The 18770-nt window shown below is 41.1% G+C and overlaps 1 long non-coding RNA gene across 1 annotated transcript; it reads left to right on the forward strand.

Annotated features, from left to right (window-relative positions):
• The first annotated feature begins 68 nt into the window (after positions 1-68).
• On the forward strand, positions 69-18283 carry LOC137143558 (uncharacterized). Its single transcript, XR_010917199.1, has 3 exons — positions 69-273; positions 392-600; positions 17628-18283. It is a non-coding gene; the product is annotated as an uncharacterized lncRNA (long non-coding RNA).
• Positions 18284-18770: the final 487 nt, after the last annotated feature.

Here is an 18770-nt window from a genome sequence, read left to right on the forward strand (position 1 = left end):
CCGGTGAGTTCGGCCCCGCCTCTCGGGCCGGGAGAAGGGCACCCTTACCGCGGGTGCTGTGAGGCGTGCAAGGCAGCCAACATACACAAACAGAGACGCAGCCCAGGATGGGACAGCTGTGCACGGACACACCAACAGAGCAGCTGCCCCTCCAGATAGCATAGGCCCTTGTTTCCGGGGCAGGCTGTGCACACAGGCAAAACCACTGTAAGTTTTTCTTTCAGCCCCTCTCCAAAACATTTTCTTCCCGAAGTGCATTGCCAGGGAACGAAGGTGCGTGTGCACCTGTGCCCCATTCCATGTCTAGCTCACACCCACCCGCATCACCTACATAAAAGATCCTATTAAAATAACCTGACAAATACTTCCCTGTTTTGGTTTTTCTGCACAGGTACCAAGCCACAAAAAAGGAGCTTGGAGGTTGAGTGACTGGTTTGTGAAGAGGTACTAAGCTATTAGCTCACAGTAGCAAGCATGAACTTCCTCATCCTTCACAGCAAATGTTGCCTTTGGTGGTGGTCATTTGATAGAGCTTGTGTATAATCATAGTTAGGCCTGAAATGTAGAACCAAAGTAAAGAAGATAAAGCAGGAGTGAACAGTAAGTAGGCAAATAACTGGGTTTTTTTTTTTGGTTTGCTGCAGCTCTGAAAAATGAATGAAAAATCAGTTCAAACTGAAAAATGTTTAAAATTTTTGGTGACAATACAGTTGACAAAAATTTTATTTTGAATTGAACAAAATGTTTGACACAATGTTTTGTTTCCAAGTGTTTTTTACTTAATCTTTTAAGAACAAAAGTCATGGAAATGAAGGGCTAGATTCACAGATGAGGAGGAGGTGGTGGGAATAGCTTTGGTTGACCTGAAACTGCATTTTTCAGAAAATAAACTAGTATTTATCTGAAAAATTTTGCTGAACTCTAGGGAAGAGTGCAGAATAGAGATGATTAGACAATCAATCTTTTTCTTTTAAGTGTTGTTTTGTTTAAACTGTTTATTTTTCATCTTCGCATCTGTTTGCATTCAAACAAAACACTTAGGCTTTGCCTACACTAGCCTTTCCTCTCTAAAATTTCCTATCATTGCTGCCCCTAGTATAGCTCCAGTTAGCAACAGATGTTGTGCCAGCAGCTACCAGCATTTTAACCATGTTGTTGCTTGGACATGGTTGGTCTACACTAGTGCCGCTGCTGCTGCTGCTATGGCTGGTGGAACTACAACATGATTGGGGACTCGCATTGTAATATTTTTTCTAGTTATTGCTCTATTTTCCCTCTCCAGTCTTAACCCACAACATGGAACCTCCCATTCCCTTCCCGCCTGCCATGTGCTTCTGACTATTCCCTCTGTGCAGGAAAGATACAAACAACATGAGGAGGTCCCTCCACACTTTGATGGATCAAGATGTATGATCTGGCCTATTAAAATTAATTTCCTCCTCCCTGAGATTTCTTAAAGAGGAATATTTAGGAATTTGCACTATGTAGTTAAGGCACAGCGTAAAACTTGTTGAACGACAGAAATAAAATGATAAACCTTGGAACTTGAGACAGAGAATGAAAGACTTTCTAGTTAGAAATCACTGCAAAAGCAACCTATACTATCTCCTAGGACTTTAACCTTCAGCTTATACCTTGTATTTTATAACACACAAAATTGTTACAGCAGGGTGTAACCGCTAAGCTAAGCTTATGTTACTGTGAAAGCAACTTCTTATTTTATCCTTAAAGGATTGAGATCTGCAGGTTTACTTTGCCAGGAGTTAAACTGCATACGTTTGACCAAAAATCATAGTTCTGATCTGGTGATGTTTCATCTCCTACTGTATGTTTGTTTGTTTTTCTTCCTGAAAGGAATTGATAGAGTGTTGTTTTGAATTTAAGCACTTCAGATTGAGCTGCTGAACACTGAAGTCTAATGGGAGTCTTGCCATTGACTTAAATGGAAGATGCATCAGGCCCATTGTTCTTTTACTTTCAAGGTCATTGGTGTTCCTATAACTCAAAATGCTTTTGTTTAAGTGAGCATTTTTTACTGTTGATGTAAGCCTGGCCTTTTAGACATTATTAAAATATAGACTGAGTAGAAGATACTACATTTTAAAAATAATATTTTAATGCACATATCGGTATTAATACACCTCTGTGCTCTCCAGCCCATATGATACAAAACAAGTTACCATGGCAAAATTCTAGGCAACATGTTCTTACATATAATTATGTATTTGCTTATAGTAATGAATACAATAGACCCAAATCTGCAATAATGATCTACTTTGTCACATCATATACATGAGGTTCAATATGCACCCATTGAAGTCAAAAGTTTTGACATCGTCTTCAAAGAGAGCAGGTTTGGGCACTGTCACAGGATGGCTGGCCCCTGTAATTGAAGCAGATCCAGCCTTCTGTGCCAGAACAGCTGGTCCCAGTTAGGCCAATTAGGGAGCAGGGCTGCACATAAGGCTATAAAAGGTCAGAGAGAGGAGACTGGTTGAGAGAGAATGAAAACTGCAGGCAATAGCAGGATTGCCAGAGTCCCCTGAGCAGGCAGAAGTGGGAGCCTAAAACGTAAAGGTTGAGCTGAGGAACTGGTTTGTTTCAGTTTAGACAATAAGCCTGCCTAAAAGAGACTGGGTATGGCAGCAAGTCCTTAAGAAGCTGGGGAGAAACTGCCTTGTGACTCATTTACCCTCCCAGGGGGCTCCAGCAGTCCTGCACTCCTGCTTTCAGCAGCTTACTACCTTGCTCTCTCTTTCAGCCAATTCCCTCTCATTGGCGCTATGTCTATGCTAGCAATGTTACAGTGGCGTAGCTGTAGCATAGACATTTACTACAATGATGGTAGGGGTTCTTCTGTTGCTGTAGTAAATCTACCTCTCCAAATGGTGGCAGCTAGAATTCTTCTGTCAACCTAGCACCGCCTACCCTGGGGCTTAGGTCAGCTTAACTGTGTGACATAGCCAAGTTTCAGGTATAGACCAGTTCTGGGTCTCTCTCTGACCCTTTATAGCCCCAGGTGAAGCCCTGCCCCCTTAACTAGATCAACTGGGAGCACTTGTTCTGGCACAGGGGGTTGGGCCGACTTCAGTTTCAGGGGCCAGCCACCTGTGGCAGGCCTACTGTGATCAGTTTTTATTTGTAACAAAAAGAGCTATGAGTATATGTGTGGTTTAGTTTAGTCAAACTTTAAGAACCTTCCTTAACCCAGTACAAGTAAGGGAATTAAAGGCTGAACCTGAAATTTCATTGCAGGATCTTCAAATACTGCGTGATCTTATATACTACACCATAAATTTTGCAGTAGCTTGGAACAATATGTTGAATTAAGGATGGAGTTTCAGGCTTCCCTTTGAATTCCTTGCTTTTGAAGGTGTTAAGTCAAACTGGAAATGTTATTTGAAAAGGTTTTGTGCGTGTGGTTTAATGTAAACTGTAGTCTAATTTCTGTGCCTTCAAGCTCTGGTAATGCTATAACATCAAAGAACAAAATCCATGTGGATGTATGGCTGATGCTGCATTAGTTTGTGAGTTGAAAATAAAAAGGATTATAAATGATACATTAGATGTAGAAAATAAGGTAAGAAGACTTATTAGGGAAAAAGTAAAAAGGTATGTTCTGCTTATGTGCCACCTAAAGAAGGCATCATAAAAGATATATTACCATCCACCTTGTTTTTATTTGTAAGGTGTATTTTATTCATTATTTTTACCACCAGCAGTAAATGTTTAGTCATCTAGGTACAATGAGACCAAGGTTGTTTCAATCATTAAACAGAACTAAGTCTATAATCACCTGTTTTCTAAAGCTGGGAGTAAACTCCAACTTCCACATAATGTTAACTGAAATATTATTGTAAAATTATGCATGTTAATAGTGATATAAAACAGCAAAGCAAGGGAGTCAAGTCCAGTTTTCTATTGTGCTTATGTATAGGTACTACAGAACACATCACTGAATAGGAAGGAAAATGTTTAATCTGCCTCCTGTTTTTTAGAATGTTTGTCCCTTTCCAGTAGGGACATATTTAAATGGTATGTGAGGATATCCCTGTCCTGACACACTGAAGGAGTCTGTTTTGTGGATTTTCCAGGTACAGAATTGGGCACTAAAAGAAATGGCTACAATTTTCAAACCTGGGGGCCTAAAGCCAGGCATCTAAATCCATATTTAGGCATCCAAATAAACAGTTTGGTGTTTAGAGATTTTAACAGTTTCCAGCAACATCACATCCCTTTGTTGTTGCATATTAACTTAAGTATGTGCTATCCCCCTCTTAGTAATAGAGGGCCCTCATCTTGATATGAGGTGCTACTTAGCTGCCCCAAAATTGTATCTGTAGCTTTAGGTTCTGATCAATAGGATTGTGTGGCTAAAGTCCTCATGTGGTTTTCAGCATGAGGGTTTCATTGACAACCTGAGGGCATGCTGCAGTAGTTATTCCTTTAACTGGTTTTTGAGCATTTTTGTGCATTTCAGCTCTTCCATCCTTTTTGATGCACAAGGGGCACATATGACCCACAGGCAGCTATATAATTTTTATTAAAAAATAAAAAGTCATCCAACTGTGCAACCAGTTTTAGATTTCTTTTTTAAATGCATCTGTGTGTGGAAACACCCAAGATCTCTCCTTAAAAGTCCCTGAATTTTGGTAACCTTCTCCTTATTCTGAAATGTTATGGTTGTGACCACTTTCAAAGGACATCAGTGTTAACGCTGGCCAAAGCAGATTGCTCAAATATAGTGTGAAACATCAGTTTCTCCAGTAAGTGAGTGTTGTTCCTTAGCAATGCTCCAAGATCCTGGCAGCTTTGAGAATAAAAGAAATAATAACAAATCTCAACGCATATAACTCTTACATAGCAGCACAATAGACTGCCAGGGCAGTTTATCTATAATAATGATTAGTAATTTATATAGTACTTTACAAACTTTGTTAATTATCAAAACAGTCCTATGAGTAGGTAAGCAACAATTATTATTCCCAATTTTAAGATGGGGGGGGAAAATGGGAAAAAGAAGTTAAGTTCAAGACCTAGAAGAAGCCATTATTGGAGCCAGGACTTTCTGACTCCCAGTCCTGTGTCTAAACTAGCAGGTCATATGTATCTAATCTTGGTAGAAAGATGTAATGCTCTTATGATTAAGGCACTGGACTGGGACTCGAGATCAGAGTTTGTTTTTACAATCTGTGATTTTCAGCAAGTCTTTTAATCTCTCTGTGCCTCAGTTTCCTCATCTGTAAAATGGGGATAATATTTCAATGGATTTGTGAGATTAAGCTCGTACACATTCTCATATTATGGAACAGAAAAGTCTTTAAATGAAATCTCAGATGAACAATTTCAAACTTGGGTACCTAAAATAGGCTCCTAAATAAGTGTTCTGATGTTCAAAGGTGCTGAACATTCACAACTCTAAGGAAGGCTATGGGAACTCGCCACCTATGAAAAAATGAGCCCAGTTATTTAGGTACCTATCTTTAGGCAATCACTTTAGAAAGTGTTGGTCTAATTTCCCATTAATGAGGGCTCATAATCTTATGGGACAAAATACCGACTTTACTCAGACAAAACTGGTGTTAGTCAATGGGAGTTTTGGCTGCGTAAAAAAGTTAAGTCAAAAATTCAAAGTGTGATCTCTGTTGCTGTAAAGTCAACAGCTATTAAATAATGACTAAAAATGTGGTTGCTGAAAGTATAAATTTTAAAATAATATTGTCTCCTTCAAGTATTGACAGTATACAGATCCCTACTCTGGGGCACGCCAAAGGTCTTAGCACTTATATTAGAACCTTCTGGAAATCATGGACTGAACATTTGGTTTGAAATTCTATGAGGAGACATGCCTGCCCCCCAGTTCTTCTCAGACTCCAGGCTCTTTCTTTTTTTTTCTTGCAGCCACTTCTGTTGTTCAGTGAGGCAGCCACCACATCCCTTTAGATCAGCGGTTCTCAACCTTTTTTTCCCCAAGTACCACTCGGGCCAGGTACAGTCAGGTCAAGTACTGTCAAGTACCACTTGACCTGACTGTACCCATCCCGAGTACCACTCAGGGAAAAAAAGGGAGGGGACGTGCGGCAGCGGCGGGGTTTCGCGGTGGCGGCGGGAGGGATTTGCGGCGGCGTTTCGCGGCGGTGGGGAGAGACATGGGGGAAACAATACCCGCCGCCGAAACCCTTCCGCCGTTTGCCCATTGCAAAATTTCGCAAGGGTGGGTGGGAGGGCACTTCCGGCGGCAGATTCAGCGGCGCGGTATGGCTCGCGTACCACCCAGCCTTCTCGTAAGTACCACCGGTGGTCCGCGTACCACCGGTTGAGAACCGCTGCTTTAGATGATGTCTTTCATGGCCGGATTGGCTCACCTGGGCTCCTCCCCCGCAGTAAGTCATGTGAAGTGAGCTTTCCTCTGAAAGCCACGAAGAGAATGTTTTCATACTTCTGAAGCCATCTGCTGCCTCAGTCAGGATATCATCCCCTCTGGTCCATTTATACACAACAGAATTGTCTGCTGGGGATGCAGATTATCCAGTGGATGGAGAACAACAATAGCTAGAATTTCATCCATCATCATTTTCTTCTACTCATGCTAATAGGAGCTCTTCTGTGACCTCTCCACTCAAAGACTTCAGAAGCTTTCAAGACCTTCTAAGAAGGGTGGTGGAAAATCTGAATAGTCAATTTTTGGTAGTTCAGGAAAAGACCCATTGATTGATAGCCTATTGACCATTGAAACAATTTACCAAGGGTCATGATGAATTCTTCATCACTGGCCATTTTCAAATCAAGATTGGATGTTCCTTATGGCTTTAGAATTTGACTCTATATCCTAGAGCTACATATGTAAGGCAGTAAGTCAGTGGTTCCCAACCTTTTTGGCTTGAGGGCCACAAATATCATTTTTTCAACCCTGAAAGGCCACCAGTCTGTCAATTCATAAAAAATGTAATGATGTATACACCATTAACGACTACAAAGCATTACATATTTAAAGTAAACAGTTTGATGCTATTGTGTTCATTTTTACGTTCACTATTTTACACCTACAAATTACTCGCAGTATGTCACAGACAAAACACTAGTGTAGATGAGTGACTGTCACTATACATTGAAGCCCATGGCCTGGCAGCTAAGTCACGGTGGGTGACTTGCTAATTGCAGGCCAAACCGGAAGGCACTGATTTTTTAGTGTCTTGCCCCGCCTCAAGCATGGTGGGCCCTGGCTGCTCCACCAGCAGCGCTCTCCCCTTCCTCCCCCCCCCCCTCCCCCCCCGCAGTGCAGTCAGACAGAAGGAGTTCAGCAAGGAGCCTGCCTCCACACTGATCTCCTGTCCCCTTGGTGCAGCAGGGAAACCACATGCATCCAATAGCTCCGTTCACACCACCTGGGTCCCTAGGTAGTGGGTCCCTTCTGCAGCTAGGGGGACGGGAGATCAGTGCTCCCCTCCTGGCTCCAGGAGGGACCCCAACACCTGTGGACCCAGGCAGAGCACTTTGCTGTACTCCCTGCTACAGCCAGGGGGAGCCAGCACTGATCTCCTGTCCCCTTGGCTGCAGGAAGGAGCCTGCACCTGTCTTGTAGTCCTTTTCCCAGGAATCCAGAGGGTCTGTATTAACAGCTTCTTAAGAAACATCCTTTCTCCAAACAGAATAGGAATTATGGAAAAGTCAAAGCCCTCATCTTCAGTTTTATCCAGAGCATCTTCTAATGAGCAGTAAATTTGATGTGATATCAGTGAGCCTACCTGTAAATCTACAGGAAGTCCACTTCTTCCCTTCATCGTATGGAAATAGTCTCTCTCTCCTCATGACATGGAATGGAGCAACTTGTTGACAAGTAAGACCTAGAAATTATTCAGACAGGATATGTTCTTCAATTCCATTCCTTGATGCCATTTCCCTTCTCCTTCTCAGGGATTCCTCTCATGAGGAATTGCTAATGGATGAAGTAGTTTCTTTCTTCTACTTACACACTGTCACCCTCCATAAGTCCCTCAGCAACACAAAGGCTTTATTTTTCTTATCTGTCATTCCAAAGAAATAAGCCAGACTTCATTCCACAATAGAGTTAAGAAAACAGAAGTGGTACATCAAAAGATTCAAGTTCTATATGGTAATTTTGGTTTGTTCTATCCCGTCCCTAAATCCACAAGATTGGTTTGGTGGTCTCAGTTTAAAGAGTGTTTATTTCCACATTTCTTTCAAACCAAGCCATTGAAAACTACTGAAGAAATCAATCCCGATTCTCAGCTGAGATCTGGACTCTTTGAACTACTTAGGCAGTGCAAAATGGTCTGATTCTGGCTCAAGTGGTGTAAAACTCCTCACTGCCTTAAAGCTGGCAGAGGTGGTTCCTGCATTAACTACCCCTATCCTCACCATATGGAGTGTGTTGGGAAGGAAAGGGACATTATAGGGACAGAAAGGGGGAGTGGCAGATTAGAGCTCAGCTATCATCTGCTGACTCCATTAGTGACTCTCTGTGTAAGTTAGAGCAGCCCATTGGCTTTTTTTCCCCTCTTGCTGGGACCAATACACACTGACTCTCTGAATCAGGGAGCTGTAATTAGCTCCCTGTCTCCTCTGCTCCGCTCAGTGAAACTCTGTTAGGAGAAAATTTGGCCTGTTGAGTTATCCATGTGTACCCTACTTTGGCAATTACCTTTTAAGAGCTTACTCTCCACAAGTGATCTAGTTGGGTCTATAGACAGTCTATGTTCTATTCTGTTCTTTGACCTGAGGATAAACCACAAAAATATTCAAGGACTTTGTTTTTTTTAATTTTCATTTGACATGCATTACAGGAAAATAATCCCAAATCTGGGCAATTCAGTTTGCAGAACATCTGAACATAGTTACTTTCAGGGTATGAATCAAACCCAAATGCATTCAGCTCAATTCAGACTTATTTATTTATTTTGAAACCACTCTCCAGTACTGCCCTCAGAACCTCACTTACATTTCCCCTATTTATATTTAGATGTTTATAACAATAGGAGATGCAATGAGAATCATATATTTGTGATACATCCTACCCGTCTAAATGTCTCAACACGTAGCAAAGGATCCCTTTTTAGAGGGTGCAAGATTTGGTTAATGTCATGTGCATTAAAAAGGAGTTACATTAGAAAAAGCCTGGTCTGGCTTACAAATTATAAAGATAGGTTTATACAATAACTATTGGAAAGTATTCAATCAATAGTAATTTCTTTTCATGCGTGGATATTATACTAGACAAAAAGAATGTTTGTTTATTTTGCAAAGGGATTGTGATAAGAATTGTATCTTTTTGAAGCACAACAGAAAGTTTCAGTCACTACCTGCAGTTTTTATGCATCAACCACAGAGGATATCAGTTCTGTAAAATGAGTAACACAACATTAATTGCCTATTATTGAGAGGATTGTTTGCCTTAAGTATAAATGGAAACACTACAGTTGTAAGATTTTAAAGTGTTCAGTACCAAACATAGAGGCTATATAACTTATAACAATTTAAATATTGATAGATGTGAACATGGTACAGTACATCATAGGAACAAAGAAGTTAGAGATGGAAGAGATACATTAAATCATTAAGTCCAGATCCCTGCAAGTATAGTATACTGTCCTTTCAAGAGAGGACATGTTGGGTATTAACCAAAACAAGTACCCTCCCACCAATCAGGCGTTAAAGCTTATGCTGCACAATGACAGAAATAACAAGAACACGTGATGATGGGTATTAGCCAGCCACACGTGCCATTAGGGAATAATGCACCAGTAAAGCTCAGTTACAATATCCATGTATAATAGTTTTATTTTAGTGACCTTGCTAGTATGGATGACAGTTTCATATTTGTGCTATAGACTTCTTCTATTTTTTTTTATATTAAACAGATGTTAATTTCCTTTGGTAGGAAAAAAAAAAAAAAGAACAAGGCAGATATTTTGGTCAGTCTCAGGCAGGCACTAATTCTAAATTTTGCTTCTCCGGGAGATCTAATAATGCAGTATTCCAGCAAAGGGATATGGATTTACTTGTCTTCAGAGGCTGATGATGCCACCTACAGACTATCAGCTATTTCTACACTTCTGAACTCTTATAAAGACCTTTTTTCTGAGGACTAGTTTGACACTGACTCAGGACTGTGCTCTTTTTGCCATTTAAAAAAAATTATGCTGTATCCAAAAAGCATTTTCTTTTCTCAGATTGGGATATGTTGTGCCCTTCTGAGGAACTGAAGGATTTACAACATTTTGGATTTAAAGAAATGGCCTGATGAATTTGTCACGAGGTATGTTTTAATGCAAGTTTAACCTCTGTCTTCACTAATCACTGCTCCGTCTCTCATTTTTGCATCACCATGTTCCCTGTCTCTGGCAACACACATCATTTTCTTCATTATTGCACACTTGTTTCCTGGTCCACATCCCTCCACCTAACCCTTCCAGGATCACCAATCCATCAATATCCATGCCTTCCCCAATCTATTCTCCCTCAACTCCATTGGTTCAGTCATTGAACTCCTGTTCTTTGATCTCTCCACTACCCTTAACTCCTTCCACCACAAAATCTGTTGCAATAACTCACAACATCTGCTTCCTCTAATGCATGGCGGAGTGCTTGTGGAGAAACTCCTATGATCATGTGGACTTCCTCGATTTACAAATTTGTTCTCTCTTCTTTTAGAGCCTGATCCAAAGCCCATTGACAGCAGTGGGCTTTTGATCAGGACCTTAGTTCTGTCAATTTCTTGGTCAAGCAGCACTTTTGAAAACCTCATGAACTTTATACTCACAATCTCAGGACCTATTTGCCACCTTCGACTTCCCCCTCTTATGTTTCATAGAACCATATAAATGTAGGGCTGGAAGGGACTTTGAGAGGTCATCTACTCCATCCCTCTGTGCTGAGGCAGGAGTCAAAACACCCAGACCAGTGGTTCTCAATCAGGAGTACACGTACAGGGAGGCGATGCTGGGAAGAAGGGCCTTGCCACCTATAGCCTGGGCACGTGTGGCCACTGCCAGAGCAAATGTCCGGCCCACGGCATCCCTGCTGCGCAGCCAGGCCTGGGTAGGAGGCCTGCGATGTGAGAAACAGACTGTGAGCGTCCCTTATATCCTAGAGATGCTGTGTGTGATGTCCCTGGGCCAAGGGTCAATGTTAGGTGATTTCCTTTAACATTTCATATCTTTTTCCTTACAATTTATTAAACAGTAATCAATAAAAAAAATTTTGCTGTGAACTATATGCATCGATCAGTGGGTCAGAGAAGTGTCCAGTGTGGAGAGAGTATCCCAGAGTGGGGACACCCTAGCCCCTCTTTTAAGTGACCATGACAAGATTGGGGGTTGAGCCCCCTAGGGATCCTGGGCCCAGCCTTGTTGTGGTACGGGGACTCCACCACACAGGAGATTGGAAGGGGAGTCCTCGAGGTCAGGCAGGCTTCTGGGTAAAGGGAGTGGGTGCAAAGACTCAGATCCTTTCACTAGCCAATTCCACCAGGGTAGTCTATAAGCTAGGAAAGTTCCCTTCAATAGCAGGACCATTCCCCTGCTTACATTAGTAGATATTGTGAGGCAGATGACCCGGTGGAGGAGCATGGAGCTAATGAGATATTCTAGGTTCCAAACACAGAGTCGGGACTGGAGTGAGCAAACAGAAGGAGTCTCTGTGGGTCTCTGGAGAGAAAAACAAAAAGGTAGATGCTGCTTAGGAGAAGGGCTTGAGTGCCTTATCTGATATTTCTGCAAAAGAGGGCTGCCTGTGCACAGTTTGTTCCTAATGCTGCTCAAGGAAACAGGACTGCTGTACATTTGTAAATAAATTGCACTAAGAAAATACCTTGAGTACATCTCATTGTTATCTCATACCATCCTGCAAAGCTTTGCATTTTGGCTACCTCTCACCTGCTCTTCTCTGATCTGTCAGCCTGTCTCAGTTATTCTATTGCCTGTTGTCTCATGATCTCCCTTGCACCTACTCTCTCTCTCCTTCAACTTTTCCTTAACCTTTCCCTCTCTCCTGGCTCTTTGCCCTCACAATACAAGCATGCTCTGTTCTCTCCCAACCTCAAAAAAACCACCTATGACCCATCTTGCCTTTTCAGCCACCTCAGTTCTTTACTTCCCTCACCCCTAAACTCATGAAATGCCTCATCTACAACTGTTTCTTTGAGTTTTTTTTCCATTCACATTTCTGATCCCCTCCAATCTGGCTTCAACTCTCTCCATTTCACTCAAACTGCTGTCATCAAGATTGCTAACACTCACACCATGGCGAAACTTCAGAGTCTCTATTCTAATCTCATCCTTTTTGATTTCTCCACTGCTTTTTGACACTGTCAGTCATATTTTCCTCCTTTGTGCGTTCCCTTTCTTGTTCTTGTCTTTGACTCTGTCCTTTCTTATTGTTTCTCATACTTCTCTGATCATTCCTTCAGCAACTTCTTCGGTGGGTTCTCCTACTCTGCTCTCCCAGTTTCCCTGGTGGTCTCATAGGGATCCATCCTTAGCCCACTCCACTTATTTCTCTCCACATCCTTTCCCACTTATCCACTCATCCACTTAATCCACCCATGATTTTAGTTGCCAGTTTTATGCCATTGACTCACCAAACTACCTCTCTGCTTCTGATTTATCTCCTTCCACCCAATCCTGCATCTTCACTCATCTCTCTGACATCTCATCCTGTACGTTTTGTCAGGAACTGCAACTTAATGGGTGAAATCCTGACCTCAGTGAAGTCAGTGGGAACAGACTCCCCATTCCCATTAACATTAATGGGGTCAGGATTTCACCCAGCATGTCTAAAGCTGAAATCCTGCCTTCCCTTCCAGAATCTTCTCACTCTTCTCTTTTTCTGTCACTGTGCACAGCAATATCTTGCCAGTCACTGAGGTCCATGTTCCCCCCCACAACCAAATATCCTCTTTGACATCTCCCTTTTTCTGACCTTGCACATCCAGGCCGGGTCTAGATATGGCCACCTTCCTCCATGGCATCTGTCAACAAAGATTTCTTCACTCTGCTGTCATCTCCATTTTGACTGTTGCCACTGTCTTCTCCCTGGCCCCTCTGACATCCACATAGACCCTACCCCAGTCCATTTATAATGTGCTTCCTGTGATTACCGTCCATCATCCCCATAGTGTCACGAACCTCTCCCACAAGCACCACCTCTCCTTTTCTTCCTTATCAAGTTCATTACCCAGCACACGGGGAATGCCCCCTGCTACCAACCCCTTTTATGTAGCTTGTGTGCCATTCTGTGTACTGTTCCTGATCCTTGAGTCACTGTGGAGAGGGCGCAGGATCATGGTCTCACCCCTTTCCCACCTGTCCCTGCCCCTTTTGGGGTGCCAGGTATCATTTGGGAAGTAATGAGGGAGCATCCTCCTGACTCCCCTGACAACAATTCCGTCTGGAGGACCTTATAAGAGGGGAAGGCTTCTTACATGCTCACCACTCACTCACTGTGTATCATGTAAGATCAAGACCCTAAGTAAAGGAAATAAAGTTCCTAATATGATAAAAGTCAGCATTGTTTTAAAAGAAGTGCTCATTTGTCTTTGAAAGTTTTTATAAGCATGATCCAGGTTTGTACAGTTAGGTAGTCTTCTAGTTCAGAAAGTCAAGATGTCGTTTGTGTGTGTGCATGCGTACGCGCACACAAACATTAACAATAATAGTGTTAATAGGTTTGTCTGAGCTTAATAAACAGTGTTTTGGAGTAAGACCGTGAATATTTTCCTAATAGTGCTTCATATAATTTACCAGAATTAGAAAAGGAAATAACACGATAGTTTTAAAAAAAAGAAAAGTGGGGGAAGGGGTTACTTAGGAGCACTTCTTACATCTATATAATTAAATTTTGTATATTTTATCATACAAGTACTGACAAATATTTCTGTGTACAATATAACATTGTATTTGTTTTGAGTTATTGTTAACCATAACATCATTAATTTCTCCCATGATTTTCATTTCTTCTCTGTGAACTGGAATTACATGTGCTTCTGTCCATTGTGATGTTTTTGTTTGAGATTGTGTCAGAGAAATAGTTTCAAGACTTAATAGCCAAAAGAAATACATCCTATTTGCCTGCCACACACACAAATGATTCCTAGGGGTGTATAAAACTAGGATTCTGTCTAATTATGCTCATTTTAATGGGGAATTCTTAGCCTGAATATAATAAAATAAAGCCTGTGTTTTAGGAATATGTTTCAGTACTTCAAAGGACGCTATAATATTATTATTAGTAAACGTCTGCAATATACAGTTCTTGTAGACTGACTGAGTTATTCATGCTCCAGAAAAAATCAGTAACACAGTTCAGAGCGATTACTCATTTTAAGATATTTTGCATCTTTAAATTTTTTTATCTCGAGTTTGATACTGATTCTGTAATTGGGTTCTGTGTGACTTGAGGGGAGTAGTAGATCAGCTGGGAACTATGGGAGGTTTGCCAGATTAATTTGGCCTGCTGCCTGTTGTTCAATCTGGAGCCATTGAAGTCCTGGGTTTCTCTGGGATCATGCTGCCAAACACTCCATATGGGATGCCCAGAAATATAGCCTAAGTTAGGGAGATTTAGTTCTCCCATGTCTCAATGGGCCTATACATTTTTAACAGCAATTCTTGTTTTTTGCCTACCAAATGAACCTTGAAAAGGTCTTGTGAAGCTTATTAAAGAATGAGGTTTTAAATTCTCTGAAACAGTTGTGGTTGACATAGGAGATTAGGGAGGATATTTATTTTGAGAAGCAACAGCCTTCCTATAACTGTTATGAGGAGATTCATTCCTAAAATGTAATAGCATGGGATTAATGTTCAGTTTTTGAATTAGTCTTAAGAGCACTTTAGGCTCAAATATTTATTCCATTTTGGGGGTTTTAAATTGGGCCACTATCTCAGATTGAAATCTTCCACAACTTTGTTTAAATTCAGTCTGTAAACTGAATAGTGGCCAAATGATAGTTGGATTGGGGAATGATGGACTTGTTTGTATAGTCCAATGAACTCTTGATGTATACTATAATGCCATTTTATAATCTCACTGCTAACTCATTCATTTCCAGTAATTTGAAACATGTCATAATTTCCACAAATGGTCCGATTGCTAGATAAAATAGGAGTGAGGACAGAGAGTATCTTTTTCAGATTCCATTAGACTGAAAGGGAAAGATATATTTTACTATTAATAAGCAGATGTGTTTGTTTGGACAATGTATTTTGATTTTATAAAGGCCTTGATTGTATACCAAGCCACTCTACACAGTCAAATGCCTTTTTCCCCCTTAAAAAAATCCATAAAACAGCTGAAGATGAAGGTTTTGTACATTTGGCACTGTGAATGAGATTAAATAAACTGTGTAGGTTTTCACGTGACTAAACTAAAATTAAATCTGCCTCATCTGAATGGATAATCATTAGAAGGAATGTATCTAGCAGAGAGGATAGGATTTTATCCAAGATATCTGCATTATTATTAATTATTATTTAATTGTATTACCATAATGCCTATGAGCCCTTGTCATGGATCATTGTTATAATTTAAATAAATTATTTTATGTGAAGCAAACTTTTGTTGGGTTTTCCTTTGCTTTGGAGGACAATTAGCCTGATTCCTCTTTGTGACTGGAAAAGGGATTTCATCTGAAAAGCTTCATAGTAAACTAATTTTAAAGATTTATTCGGTTTAATAATAAATCATAAAAAAAATTAGTGTATCCTGGAGATTTCCTCTTCCCACAACTGATTTCCTGCTAGGTTATTCCCTAAGATCTCAGAACTATGGGGTGTGCTTTGGATAACTTGCATAACTGGGGCCTCTAGAGACATGACTGACTAATGGGTATACAGACACACAATTTCCCCCCCACATCCTTCTTATTTGAGAGCCAAGGCTCCTGTCTGGATCTTTAATGGTTTATCTAGGAACCGAGGATATCTTATTCCTTATCATATTTACAAGCAGTCTATTTGAATTGTTGTTGTTTTAGCAACTAAAGATCCAAATACAGAATTGGGGCCTCACTGTGCTAGAGACTGTATACACATAATGAAAAGTTGATTCCTGCCCCAAAAAGGTTACAGTATAAAGCCCTGATCCTGTAACGACTTATGCACATTCTTAATTTTAAGTATAGGAGTAATCTCACTGAATCCCATGTAGCTCAATGGAATCACTCAGACGTCTAAAGTTAAGCATGTCAGTAATGCGTTGCAGGAACAGAGTTTAAATAAATTACAATTTTACAACTGTTCATTACAATTTTCATAAAATCTTAACCTTAAATGTAGTCATTGGAGATTTAACAGTTAGAATGAACGTAAGAGCAGATCTCTGGCTCTCACTAAAGCCTGGTCTATGCTACAAAGTTAGGTCACTGTAAGTTAAAATATGTCAACATCAAAATTTGTCTCCTCCCAACATAAACACCGCATTACAGTGACGCAATAACATTACCTCCCCAAGTGATGCAGAGCCCAAGATGACCTACTTGGGTCAAGGCAGTGTAAGTATAGACATTGCATTAGTTGTGTTGACCTAACAGTTCTCTTGTAGCTGTCCCAGAATGCCCATGTGTCCATGACAGTGACTGCTTCCAGGCCCACCATTGGGGGGTGGGGTACAAAGAGGGCAATTGCCCAGGGACCTGGCAATTTAAAAGGACCTGGGCCTCTTCTGCCCATGGTCCTGCCCATACTCCACACCCAGCCCTGCCTGGCCCCACCGCTTGCTGCATTGCTCCTTCCCTCCTCCCCCACCCCCGCTCGACCTCCCTGCTGTTGCTTGGCACTTGTGTCCCTCCTCTTCTCCCCACTCACCACCTCCCTCCCTGCCACTGAGAACACTGAATTTTCATTGCTTTGCAGGTCTAATTCTATAAACAAAATGTTAGGGAATAAATTAGAAAAGAGCAGTATGGCAGTCCAGTTACACAATCCACATCAGACCAGTGTCCTGTGCTTGGGTAGAGGTAGAACAAATAGCGGTAGAGTCAGAATCTGCTATTCATTCACTTGGCTTGGCAGGGGCATGTGGAATACCTTGTTTACCTGAAGAGAGAGGTACCTTTTATCTTTTTGAGATTTCTCGATGAAACTTTCATGGGAGTATACTGCAATCCTCTCCTGAAGATTTCTAGGGATGGCAGCCTTGTTTCTTCCACTGCAATAGCAGATTTTCCCATGCTACTCTTTGATGAGTTCAGCTGGCACCATGTCAGTAAACAGGTTAGCAGTATATGGGCATAGGTGGCTTTGGGATGCCAGTAGCAGCTGGGTCTTCTGTGACTTTATCATCCCCAGGAGTGAGATATCATCCAAAATCACTATTGTCTATGAAAATAGCACCAGTATTCATTTCACTTTTTCTATACCCATACTCAGAGGGGGCACCCAATGTTTATAGCTTTCATGCAACAGAACAACCCCATTCCTTCCAACTAAGCTGTACTCACCATGGTTTGAGCTGCAGAGTGGTGCTGTAGTGAGGCGTTTAAAAGCTAAAGTGTCAATAAGCATTTCCTATTAAAGGTATTTATGGGAATTATTTATGGGCGTTTTGAGATTTAATTTTTCCCTGATCATTGTGACTGTTAATCTAATGGTGCATCTGTCTATTTTAATCAGCAGCTTCTGGTGTGATGGCCTTGTGGAGTGCTCTCTCTGTTGCTGCTGAATGTCTGACCCTGGTCAGGAAGAGAAATAATAGGATCAGGGAGGATATGTTCTGCAAGATCCTCCAATCCTTTACTGCTTCAGACTGAACTTGACCATGAAGGACCAAGAATGGAGAGAGTGGTTGCTGCAGGAGAGGCAAAAGGACCGAAACACATCAAGAAATACACCAGTACATAATGGGTTTGTTTAGGCAAGAATTTGAAATGTTTCAGAATATTATTGACCTATGTGCCCAAAGATCTCAAATTCAGCAAACTTTGCAGTCCTTGGAGAACTCCATGGTTGCAGCTCCCTATATTCTCCAACATATCACATAGCACCATGGCATACCTCCTTATCCTACCACTCCATACCGGACAACGAGGAGAACAATAGTTATACATACACCTAGCTGAAAAAAACACAAGTTGGTGTATATACAATCTACTATATTGTAATAGGTTTTATGTACATGGATATAAATGTTCCTTCTTTTTTTCCATTTTCAGATAGGATTTTAAAGTATGGTTCACCCTGTTATAGTGTTGGTAAATTTTTTTAACCTTATATATGTTTGTTTGCATTTTAATTTTGTTTCCTCTCTCTTTGCACACAATAAACTGCTATTTTGGATACTCTAAGCATTTTTATTTGTTTGCAACAAGCATTACAGAATTCATAGCTGGAAGCAAAGATCCATGCATACTTAATAGATAATAGTACTGTGACTGACTGTTAAAATGGTCATTTAAGGCCTATCTCAGCAGCAAAGTTCCACAGCCCTTGTGTATGGCTGCTAAATAGCCCTTGCGTGTAGCTGTTCAAATTCATCAGACAGCCGGTCCACCACACCCCACTGTCCTGACAGCAGCTTTTCCTCTCTGCTTCATGTATAGAATGCAGTACACAACAAGCAGCTATAACCATTGGGATGTTTTTCTCACTGAAATCCAATCTAGTGAATAAACACTGGCAGCATCCCTTCAGTCTACCAAAAGCACATTCAGTAGTCATTCTGCATCTGCTAAGCAAGTTGTTGAATCTTTCCTTGGTGTTGCTGAGGTGACCACCATACAGCTTCATGAGCCAGGGGAACTAGAAGTAGGTTGTATC

This window comes from Emydura macquarii, unplaced genomic scaffold (assembly GCF_026122565.2).
Source record: "Emydura macquarii macquarii isolate MOO-44397 ecotype Brisbane River unplaced genomic scaffold, CSIRO-AGI_Emac_v2 contig_3343, whole genome shotgun sequence".
NCBI lineage: Eukaryota > Metazoa > Chordata > Testudines > Chelidae > Emydura > Emydura macquarii.